Source organism: Typopeltis vanoorti, chromosome 23 (genome assembly GCF_054136105.1).
Source record: "Typopeltis vanoorti isolate ZY-2024b chromosome 23, IOZ_Tvanoo_1.0, whole genome shotgun sequence".
NCBI lineage: Eukaryota > Metazoa > Arthropoda > Arachnida > Uropygi > Thelyphonidae > Typopeltis > Typopeltis vanoorti.
This window is the reverse complement of record NC_143571.1, coordinates 7028194-7040211: the sequence shown is the minus strand read 5'-3', so window position 1 is coordinate 7040211 and position 12018 is coordinate 7028194. Positions and strand designations below refer to the sequence as shown.

At 35.4% G+C, this 12018-nt stretch overlaps 1 protein-coding gene across 1 annotated transcript in view; it reads right to left on the bottom strand.

The window, feature by feature from the left end:
- Positions 1–12018, bottom strand: part of LOC150093598 (tight junction protein 1-like) — a 712683-nt gene that overhangs the window by 153953 nt on the left and 546712 nt on the right. The gene's annotated exons all lie outside the window — the stretch shown is intronic.

Here is a 12018-nt window from a genome sequence, read left to right as displayed (position 1 = left end):
ATCTTGATGTTTTTTAGCTTTTCCACGAAATGTCCAGAGTTTTTGATGTAACTCTCTGAGTTGTGGATGTGTTGCTGTAGGAGTTTCGAGAGATGTTTTGACAACAAGTAGGTGGGCGAGTTGATTGCATCAACGATTGGGCGTAAAGGAATACCCTCTTTGTGCACTTTTGGAACCCCATAGAGTCTCGGAGTTAAAGGATGCATCGATTTTAGTTTTTTAATCAAGTCTGTTGGCCAGTTAGATAAATTGCGTAGTAATTCGTTGGTATCATTGTGATTTTTTAATGTTGGATCTTTTGTTAAAAGACGGTAAACAGACAAGTCAGAAAGTAGATGGTTAACTTTGTCCTCATAGTCCTTTGAGTTCAGTATCACAGTACTGTTTCCTTTATCTGCTTTAAGTATTATGATGTCTTTGTTGTTTTTTAAATCACGAATAGTTCTTTTATCCAGTGATGAGAAGTTTTGTTTTGTGGAATAGGGCGCAGAAAGTATTATGCAACTTTTTAATCTTAGATCATTTGCTGTGTGAGGCGGTAATAATGAGATTCCTTTTTCTAGACTACAGATGAAATCTATCTTGGGAATCTGTTGTGGAGCTATTGCATAGTTGAAACCCTTTTTGAGAATGTCGATTTCAGGTTTCTTTAAGATGTGGTTTGAAAAATTAAGAATAACTTGGTTGTCTGGTAGAGAAGGTTTAGACTCATTGTGGGTGGTATAGAGACCCAGATTAAAAAATTTAACCACCTCTATACCACCCACAATGAGTCTAAACTCATTGTGGGTGGTATAGAGGTGGTTAAATTTTTAAAATTTGGTATAGAGGTGGTTAAATTTTTAAAATTTGGTATAGAGGTGGTTAAATTTTTAAAATTTGGTATAGAGGTGGTTAAATTTCTAAACTCATTGTGGGTGGTATAGAGGTGGTTAAATTTCTATACCAACCACAATGAGTTTAGACTCATTGTGGGTTAAATTTTTTAATCTGGGTCTCTATTTGTGTTCATCTTGTCTGATTGGGATGGTTCGGCCTGTTTCCCCTATGTATGGTATGTTACATGTGCATTGTATTTTGTATACCCCTGCGTGGGCTAGGTTTGGAAGAGGATCTTTAGAAGAACTGAGTAGGTGTCTTAACTTATTTGGGAGTTTAAAGGTGGTTTTAATGTTGTATTTGCATAGTGTTCTGTCTATTTTTTCAGAAATGCCTCTAACATAAGGAATGGCAATAGCATTCCTGAAATCTTTTTTGTTCTTACTGGTATCTTTATGGAGGATCTTGTGAATAGTTTTTTTACTGTATCCATTTTTTATAAATATTTGGTTGATGATCTTGTATTCCTGGTTTAGAGCTTGTTCATTAGAACAAATTGTTAGAGCTCTGTGTTTAAGGGTGCTTATGACAAGTAGTTTTTGTGTTGGGTGGTGGTAAGAATTTTTGTGTATGTAATGGCCTGTATGTGTAGGTTTGCAGTAAACTGAGAAAGAGAGACAGCCAGCCAGAGGGAAGATGTGTGACAAGTGTGTCTAGGAAAGGAAGAGAGTTGTTTTTTGTTCATTTCAATGATGAATTGGATACGTTTGTGTTGTTTGTTTAGGTGGCTAAGGAATGTATTTAGAGCTTTGCGGCTGTGGGGCCAAATGGCGAAAATATCGTCAACGTATCTGAGCCAAATTTTAGGCTGCTCAAAGTCTTCCATATAAAAGTTAGCTTGGAGGGGGGGGGAAGCGGTGAGCCCGTGGCTGTACCTTCGTTTTGAAGGTAAAAATTGTTTTGCCACACGAAATATCCGGAGCGGAGAATGTAGCCAAAGAGGGGCCGTGATGTTGTGTGGAAATATGTTCTGTAGGAGCAAGATAGTGTCATTGATTGGGACAATTGGTGAAAAGGGAAGTTATGTCAAAGCTGACTAATAAATCTTGGTCGTTGAGTGTAATGTTTTTAATTTTATTAATGAAATGTGTATTTTTTATGTAGGAAGGGGACTGACCCACCAATTCCTTGAGTGTGGCCACTAATTTTTTTGCTAAGTGATAATTTGTGCTGTCAATTCCTTCAAAAATAGGATGTAGTGGTGTGCCTGGTTTGTGTATTTTTGACAGGCCGTAAATTCTGGGCGCACGAGCATAATGAGGTATTAATTTTTTTGTTGTTTCTTCGGGCCATGTGTGGACGGGTTTGATTAATTCAGTGTTTTCTTTTTGTTACGTTTTGTGGTGTTGTAGTTTACCATTTAGTAGGTGTTGTGGTCCGAGATCAAATGGTTCATTTTTTCAATGTATATTGTACGGTCTAAAAGGAGAGCGGCATTGCCTTTATCTGCTTTCATGATTATAATGTCTTGGTTATTTTTTAAGGATTTAAGGGCTGGATTTTCGGTTTTGTTTAAGTTGGTGCTTAGTTTTTTGTTTGAATTTAGTATACACGATGTTTCCATTCATATTTTATCAGCCAAATTGGTGGGAGAGGGATCTTAAACCTCTCTCGATATGATAAATGATATCAAGTTTGTTCACTGACCTCGGAGCCATGGCGTAGTTCAAACCTTTCTATAGCAGTGAGAGTTCACCTTGGGTGAGATTATGGTTTGATTGGTTGATAACCAAGCTGTGGTCTGATGGTGGTTGGTTGCTCTTAACTTCGTTTGTGGGCGATTGGCTGCTCCTTATAATGTCAGTTTGTGATTAGCTATTCCTTTCATTATGACATCCTGATGGTCTTGTGCTTCTCTGTTATTGTAGAGCTTGAAATTTCATTACTAATTTTTCTTTGTTTTTCAGTAATAAGTGCTTGGCCAAGTCGTCTGTGATCCTATCTAAAATCTCCCAAATTTCTGGAATAACATTGTCGAACAGCTCTAATTTAAGTTGTAGAAAAACCGGCCTTTCTGACCACGCACTCCAATACCACAGAATTGATTGGAAAAATACCAAGTCCTTACACTGCACCAAAACCTGGTTTGAGAGAAAATTTAAAGAGTCATGTGAAATGCTCAAACACAACCCAAATCTCAACAAAAAAAAGGATGGCCTAACCATTTCAAGAATGGGGAGGACCCACCTGTATAACAACCTAAACTAGCGATAGAAAAATCCCACTACAAGAATACAACCTGGTGAAGTGTTTGTAACATTCAACAGCAACTAAAAGAAATCATATTATAACAATCAGAACTGTACAAATCCAGAAGAATATTAATACATGAGTACTTTAGCAGTTTATTGTAGATGTATTTATTTATTTTTTATTCTTATTTTATTTTTTTTTTTATTAATTAATTTTTTTTTCTTCTTTTTTTTAATCACTAGAGATCAGGTAGGGAAAAGGAGTAATTAACTACGTAGATTTAGTTTACCGGTATACAGAGCTAGAACATGTAGCTTGGTTCCTTACAAACTTGTATCCTTCCGATGATGACCTCGATACAGGGGTCGAAATGTAAAGTTTTATTTTATTAGTAATTAATAAAATAATCTGTTCAACACGTATGTTTTTGTGTCCCTAAATTTATAAATATGAATGCTGATCACCGTGTAACCCTAAAAGAAAGAATTATAAGATAAAGGCACTTCCTAGGGTCCTTATTTTACAGTTCTCATGAATCAGGTCATTGACTGTTATCTTATACCACCTCCATAACAACTGCAATTTTCCTGCTTTTCCGCACTATTCACATGGTATCTTCTATTTTATTTATCTTCCTGACTCTTGGTATATCAGTGTACTGATATAAAGTGCCTGTGTTAGATATGTTTAACCAATTCACACACTATATATCTCTTTTCCTTGCAGATCATCAGTCCAATGTTATTGATATAAGAGGATTATGGAAATTTTATAATTTCCCACCTTACCGTTTACTTCTATATTAATTATTGACAAAAATTTGCCCTGCTTCTCTATCTCACAGGTCAGTATTGCTCTGCATAACTTTTGCTCTCAACTACATCTTCTGAGACTTTCACTAAATTTAGCATTAAACATTCTAAAATTCTACATTGCTTCCATCACATGCTATCTGTTGAAATTGTTTCATGATACTGGAGCCTTAGTTAATTATTCTGCACAACTCCAGGAATTAATTTTTTTGTGTCTTCTATAAATTATCTCCTCTTATCAACCAATAATCTCAATTAAAATCAATATTATGATAATTAGTATTGAACTTTCATTTCATACCATCAGTATGTATGTTTAAACTACATTATCCAATGCCTTGGTGCATTTTAGTAATCCACAACCGTTACAAAGCAGTTACAAAATATGAACAAATTATATCTCACTTCATCTTACCTTAATGTACAAGGATCAATGCCCAATTATGAAGTGACCTGGCATTTTATAAACCTGATTTTTACTATAATAAAGCAGTTACTCTTATTTAAATATGACAGTGAACTGTGCATTTTCCCCCTCACTGGTTATCTTATATATTTTGTGGGGGGGGGGGAGCAAATGAGTTTTCTGGGAAAGAAAAATCTTGGCAATTTTGTATGACACCAACTAATGAGCAAAACTCATTAGTTGAACAAGCCAAAGCACATCCTCATTTTTTCAACTGTGTTATGGAAGGCATTTAAATTATAATTTATTTCAGTTAACATGCATCTTCATGGTAACATCCATGATAATCACTTAAAAGAAGAAAAACATAGGCTTGATAGTTAGGTTAGACAAGAGCTATAGAAACTTCTCTAGGCTTTTTTTTTTTTTTCAGCCAGCTATCAAGTTAATTAATCATTAACAGTGTGAGGTTTTTCTCACAAAAGAAACTCATGTTTTTACTAACCTAGAACCCAGAAATACTGCCTTCATATGATATGTTTCTAATCCAAAGTACTTTTATTCAAAGGGTAAAAGTACTTTGGATTAGAAACAGGAGATATCAGTAGCTGTGTAACATACTGTTGTCAATTACTGATATAATTTAAATATCTGCCTTTGGAGATTATCTTTCCTGAAAGTAATCTGCATTTCCAACCACATTCAATTTGTTCCTTAAATTTTATTAGTATAACATGGACTAACTTGGTTGAATTGCCTTGTTTGATCCCTTTACTGGTGATTTTCTACATATTTGTGTTTTGATATTTGATTAGATATTCATTTTTTGTGTATACATATATTGTTGATCATTTGAATAATTTCCAGTGGTATATATTTGTATCAGAAAGTTGTATATGAAGGTGCAGTATCTTGAAAGAGGAAGGTCACTAGTAATGTAAAGCAGGAGTCAGTTTCAGGACCATTGTTGTTCAGTTTGTTAATGATAATGGGATGGGTTTAACTAGGGATATGCAGCTGTTTGCAGATGATGCAAAATTGGGAAGAACAATGCAGAGTCAAGCGGATGTTATAGTCTTAAAGGAGGACTTGAATAGATTGCATGAATGGGCAGTAATGTAAGTGGAACTCATAGTTCAATGTTGCAAAGTGTAAGGTTTTGAGATTTGGTAAGCAACAACAGGATGCAAAGTATACACTTGTTGGGGAAACTTTAAAGGAGGTAGAAGAGATGAGAGATCTGGTGATATGCAGCGACCAGAAATTCTGGGACAGCATTGCACAAGTTGTGAAAATGTCACATTAAACAATAGCAATAATGCAGAGGGCCTTGACGTGCAGAAATAAAGAATTTATGATACCATTGTATGAGGCCTCAAATGGATTATTATGCACAGATTTGGTCAGCGAGTTTTCATGGTGACAAGGATATTTTAGAAATGATTCAGAGAAGATGCACAAAAGTGGTCAGTGGTCTTTTGAATTAGAGTATGAGGACATTGAGAAGAATGTAAATTGTAGAGCCTTGTGAACAGGAGGAGGAGGAGGGGAGGGGATATGATTGAGACATATAAGTTAGACCTTCTTCTTATTCCTTCCCTCCTCTTTTACCTTGTGGTAGAGGATTTTCTACATTTAACTGCTACCGTATCTTGAGGTGGTTAGTCCTATGCTTCCCAGTGTGTCCTATGTCTGTAGATACGCATGTTCATGGACTAGTTTGCCTGTTCTGAGGGGACGTAAAACCCGAGTGTCTGGTTTGACTCACCTTTAGTCAAAAGAGACCAGATAAAGTTCCTCACATCACTGATGGGAATCGAACCCAGGTCTTTCTGACCAAAGGGCTTCATCTATACTGACTGAGCTACAGAAGCTCATATAAATCAGACAGGGATTGTTATCAGGTTGACATGGAAGAGATTTTGCATAGAATGGGGGAGGGTAGAACAAGAGGCCATTCCTGGAAACTGTATAAGGAGCTTGTGAGTGGGGGATGAGAAGGTTCTTTACATGGAGAGCAGTTGGTGAGTGTGGAATGCATTGCCTGAGTGTGTTGTGAAATTCAGACACATTGAATTAGTTTAAGGCATGGTTGGATGTTTTTTTTTTGTAATAGTGTTGTACCTCCCATAATGAGTCTGACTCCATGGAAGTTAGATGTTAATAATAATAATAATAATATATATATATATACACACAGTGCTTATTTCTGGAAAAAAAGGTACCGGTACTCACCATGAAGATGTTATTACAGCAACTTCCACACTTTTAATATATCCTCTGATATACCCTTGTTGCCTCCAGATTGCTTCTTGCTTTTGGTATCAACTGCAGAATGACGACCTCAGAGCAGCCACGAGTCCACACATTTGCTAAAGTTGAACTGAGTGAGAGGAGGTCCTACTATTCTGATGAACATCAGTGTAGAAGTTGTTTGTACAAGCACAGATGACCTAGATGCAGTAATTATAAGATTCCTCTGAGAAAAACACCTTTCACATTCACTGGAAGGTATTGCAATTGTGCCCAAAGTGTGCTTCAGAGGAAGTAGTATATCCAGGACTTTATTTTCTTGAAGATATTCACAGAAACCACAAACTGCTTCTCTTTCATTTAAGCGAAATTTGCGTGCTGACTTTTTAATTTCAGCTTCACCAAATGTCAGATGCTTCCCAGGATTTTCTGACTAATAATTGGAATCTAAAATCTCAGCACATTCAGGCAAATCAGCCTATTTCCTTCAAGCAGACGCTTTCCAACAGCTTCTTTCAGACTTTTATAGAAAGCAGATGAACTTATTGCAGGACTGTGCCTTTCATTTTTGTGGAGCTCAATCACTTTGAACTTCATGTTCTTCTGACTTTGAAGAGAAATACTGTAGTATGGACCAGGATTTTCAATTCTTTCTTCAAAAAGTTGAACTGTATTCTTTATCTCCCTGTCTGCTTTGTACAAGTCAATATTTCTCTCTTGTAAATCTAGACTTAGTTCACTAAGTTCTTAGAGAGCATCACACATAAGGACCAAATCAAAAACAAACTTGCATGACGTTATTTTTCTTAAAAGGCCCTCATAAAGAAAGCAATCTGTTTTGCTTCTTTGTGCTGTCTTCTTTTGCCTCCAGAAAGTGATGGATGAAGGCTTCAAAGTCTTGCCACAGTGCAGAAACAGTGCCAAAGCTAGATACAACCCAGCGAGTGCTTAAAATTCTGCCAATTTTAAGAAATTGGAGTTCTAGAGTCACTGCCCATTCCTGTAGTTCCTTGACATTCTTAAATGAAGCATGATAAGTCACATAAAGTTTGTCCATGAAACTCTTAAAGCAATTCACTCCTGCCACATTGTTCACTGTGTCACTAGCAGACAATTCAAGGTGATGGCTAGCACTATGCCAGAAAATAACACTAGGAAACTTCTCTTGCATTAGCCTCCTTACACCATTGCACACACCAAACAACACAGCTGCACCATCACAAGTTACAGACAATAAATACTCCTTTAAGTAATCTTCAGATAATCCTAAACACTCAAGATGACTAATTAAAGAGTTTAGAATTCCTCTAGCAGTTAAATCTGATAATTCGATCAAGTCTAGGAAAAGATTCAGAGCAGCCAGCCAAAAGTTCAGGAAGAATTACACGAACAATAACAATCAATGTTGTTGTGTTACTCACAGCTGTCGATTCATCAATAAGTAACAATATTTTGTTCTTGGAGTTCACTATATTGTCTATTAATGATTTTCTCATTTCATTTGCAATATGGCTCACAATGTTAATGCAAGCATTTGCAGAATGAAGGATATATCCCATGTCTAGGCCATTAAGTTCCAGTAAATTTATTTCATCTTCAAAGTTGTTAAATGACTGATTTCTCCTCACAACTTTGTAAGTGGTTCGAAACGCTTTTCCTGTTATTTCTTTATTATGAGACAAAGTATTTAGGAAAACTTTCTCTAATGTTTCATTTTTTGTTTCAGATTTTATTTTTTAGCACACTTTGTGCGCTGCACTCTCCTTATGATCATAAATCTTTTTTCTTAATGACATTAACTGTTGTTTGCGAGATTCTCCAAAATGACTGATTTTACCATTTGCCCACTCCACTGAAATTTTCGTTCTCATGTGTTTATCAACGGCAAGACTTCTAACATCGCGACACACTTTACAGCCCAACATTTTATTCTTGACATACAGCTACTCGTTTCTCTTGCAGAGTCATTTTTCTACAAAAGTGTCCAATATTTGGGCCAATTATTATCAGAATCTGCTTAATTTTGACAATGTGGATCTTCGGTCTTGGTTTCGTGATCCTCTTCACCAAGTGTATTTTCGGTGCTAGTTTTCTGTTTTACAGGATCACAAGTAGATTCAACAATTTCTGCTTCTTCAGCCTTCCTTTTTTTTACTCCTTGGCATAAAGTAACTACTTATAATAAATTTAGTTTAATTCTTTATTACTGCTTAGGTAAGCCAACTTTGTTTGCTTACCTAAGCAAACAAACTTTGCATCTGAAGTATCTTCAGGACTGAGGCAATTTGTGGTAAAGGTGGACCAAGATCTCATCACTTCTTGTCTTAGTATCTCCCATAATGTAAAGCACATCTCTTTGCAGACATGTATAATGCTATGCATTAAGGGAAAGGACACTACCCAGACCATTTCGACCTTTATTGAGGTCTCATCAGTGGGAGCCAGACCCAGAGGTGGTCATACAAGGCAGAAGGAGAAGTTATATTTACCTATACAAGTTGCCAAAAGGTGTCTCACCTTATTATTAAATTACTCTGGATTTAGAGAAAGATGTTGGAAGTTTTTTTTCCCACTTGGTTAGACTATAATAAATTTAGTTTAAACCTTTATTCAAGTGTAAGCAAACAAAGTTTGCGGCTGAAGTATTTTCAGGACTGAGGCAAACTCTGGTAAAGGTGGACCAAGTTCTCATCACTCCTTGTCTTAGTATCTCCCATAATGCAAAGCACATGTCCTTGCAGACATGTATAATGCTATGCATTAAGGGAAGGGCCACTACCCAGACCAGTTTCAACCTTTATTGAGGTCTCATCAGTGGGAGCCAGACCCAGAGGTGGTCATACAAGGCAGAAGCAATGGAGAAGTTATATTTACCTATACGAGTTGCCAAAAGGTGTCTCACCTTATTATTAAATTACTCTGGATTTAGAGAAAGATGTTAAAAGTTTTTTTTTTTCACTTGGTTAGACTATAATACATTTAGTTTAATCCTTTATCCAAGTGTAAGCAAACAAAGTTTGCTCCTGAAGTATCTTCAAGACTGAGGTAACTCTTGGTAAAGTGGACCAAGCTCTCATCACGCCTTGTCTTAGTATCTCCCATAATGCAAAGCACATCTCCTTCTGGACATGTATAATGCTATGCATTAAGGGAAGAGCCACTACCTAGATAGGTAAATATGACTTCTCCATTGCTTCTGCCTTAGTATTACCACCTCTGGATCTGGTTCCCACTGACGAGACCTCAATAAAGGTCGAAACCGGTCTAGGTAGTGGTCCTTCCCTTAATGTATAGCATTATATGTGTCTGCAAGGAGATGTGCTTTGCATTATGGGAGATACTAAGACAAGGAGTGATGAGAGCTTGGTCCACCTTTACCACGTGTTGCCTCAGTCCTGAAGATACTTCAGGCACAAACTTTGTTTGCTTACACTTGGATAAAGGATTAAACTAAATTTATTATAGTCTAACCAAGTGGGAAAAAACTTCCAATAACTACTTATTTTACTCATTTTGAACAATGATTGCACTGATTTAACTTAGATTAATTCAAAACTCACATGAGCACCTGCCTGTTGCAGGGTGAATATAAAACTGATAAACTGATACTGGAAGCAATCGGAAGTGAACAACTTCCTGTTTCCGGTTGCATACCAACCTATGAAACAGGAAAGCAGGGTACCAACTTGTGAGTAATCAAAACTGAAAATTCAATTCGTGAACACAGTACCATCTACCGGAATATTTATAATACATTTTGCTGTCAATAAATCGCAAATTTTTAAAAACTTAAGGAAAAAAGTGCCAGTACTGCTTACTGTTGTGTACCTCCAGAAAAAAAGCACTGTGTATATATATATATATATATATATATATATATTATTATTATTATTATTATTATTTGCCTTATAACAAAATTAGCATCAGTACACAATCTATCTTTATGAAACCATGTTGTGAATCATTATATTTTCTTAATTCTAATTCTTCTTTGATAATGTCTACCCATTATCAAAGGGTATTATATTATTATATAATATTAGGGTTCTGCAGAAAAAGATTATTCCTTGATAGATTTTGGTTTCAGATTGTATTCTCTTTTAAATACTGATATTGTAATATTCATCATCTATTTACTGAGGATCTCTCTTTTCTCAGTTATATTTAATTACATTTTCTCATTTCTTTGGTCATGTCTTTATCTCCATATTTTATAATTTTATTATAAATTCCATCACTTCCAACTGATTTCCTATTTTTCAATTTTGAGATGACTGATTCTATTAAATTATTGTGTTATTGTGTAACATTTATGACATTTTTATAATTTGGTTTAAAAGTCATTTCCATTGTCTTTTTTTTTTTCTCTCTTTTTTTTTTAATTAAGGATTTTAATGAAATATTTTAAAGCCTTTTATGACAATCAATGCTTAAATTCATACCAGTATTTTTTTTTTCAGAGGTTTCTTTTTTTTAACTTGGCATTCTTTTTATGTAAATTGTTTTCTGTAGAGGTTAAGTGTTTTTTTTTCCTTTCATATTTCAATTTTCTCATCTCATCTCATCTCATCCCATCCTCTTTCACCTTGCGGTGTCAAGGGTTTATTAATCATCGGACTTCAAACCGTTCACAGGATAAGGTAGTCAGCCTTATGCCTCTGTATATCCTATGTGCTGTAGTGTTGAGTTCTTGAGGCCGGTTTGCCTGCTTTGCGGGATGAAAAACCCCAGGATAAACTGGGGAAAACCCTACTGTCCACACCCAAGACCAGCTAACTTGGCTATGGCTGAGGAAGATCCTTCAGTTCCTCGCGTCACTGATGGGAATCGAACCTAAAACACTCCTTCTCCAGGCATATGACTATATTTCAATTTTTGTGTTATTTGTTATATTTTGCTTTTTTTTTCCTTATGTTTTCAGGCATGATTTATTTCTAAAAATTACTGGCCATACCTCAAGAATATTCCCAAGTGGATTTGAAGTCCTCCAACTTATTCAAGGAAAATGGGTAAGCGTTTTTCTTGATATCATATTCAAAGATGCTCAAGCAGTCAGACCAAAGTAGTAATCTCTAGAAGTGCCTTAATGCTTGGTAAATATTTTAACTTTTCTTGAAAGAGCATATTTGATAATGATGAAGAAGTTCTTTTCAACATTGATATCATTTTTAACCTATAGAAAATTTTCTAGTGTATCAGAACTATAAGAACTGGAAATGATTGGTAGCATACCTGTAAATATCTTTATTTGCAGGTATGCTAATAATTTGCTAATATGCTAATAAATGCTAATAATAATCATTTTCTTCAAAAAGGAACATTATAATGGCATGCAAAGAAGTTTTGTATCTTCAGGATTTTCCAATCCATTTAAATTTCTGTTTGAACAGCAGCATATGAAAAATAAATAAATAAAAAAAATAATAAAAAAATAAATATCACAAAATACTGAGCTTTGCAGCTTTTGTACTCAGC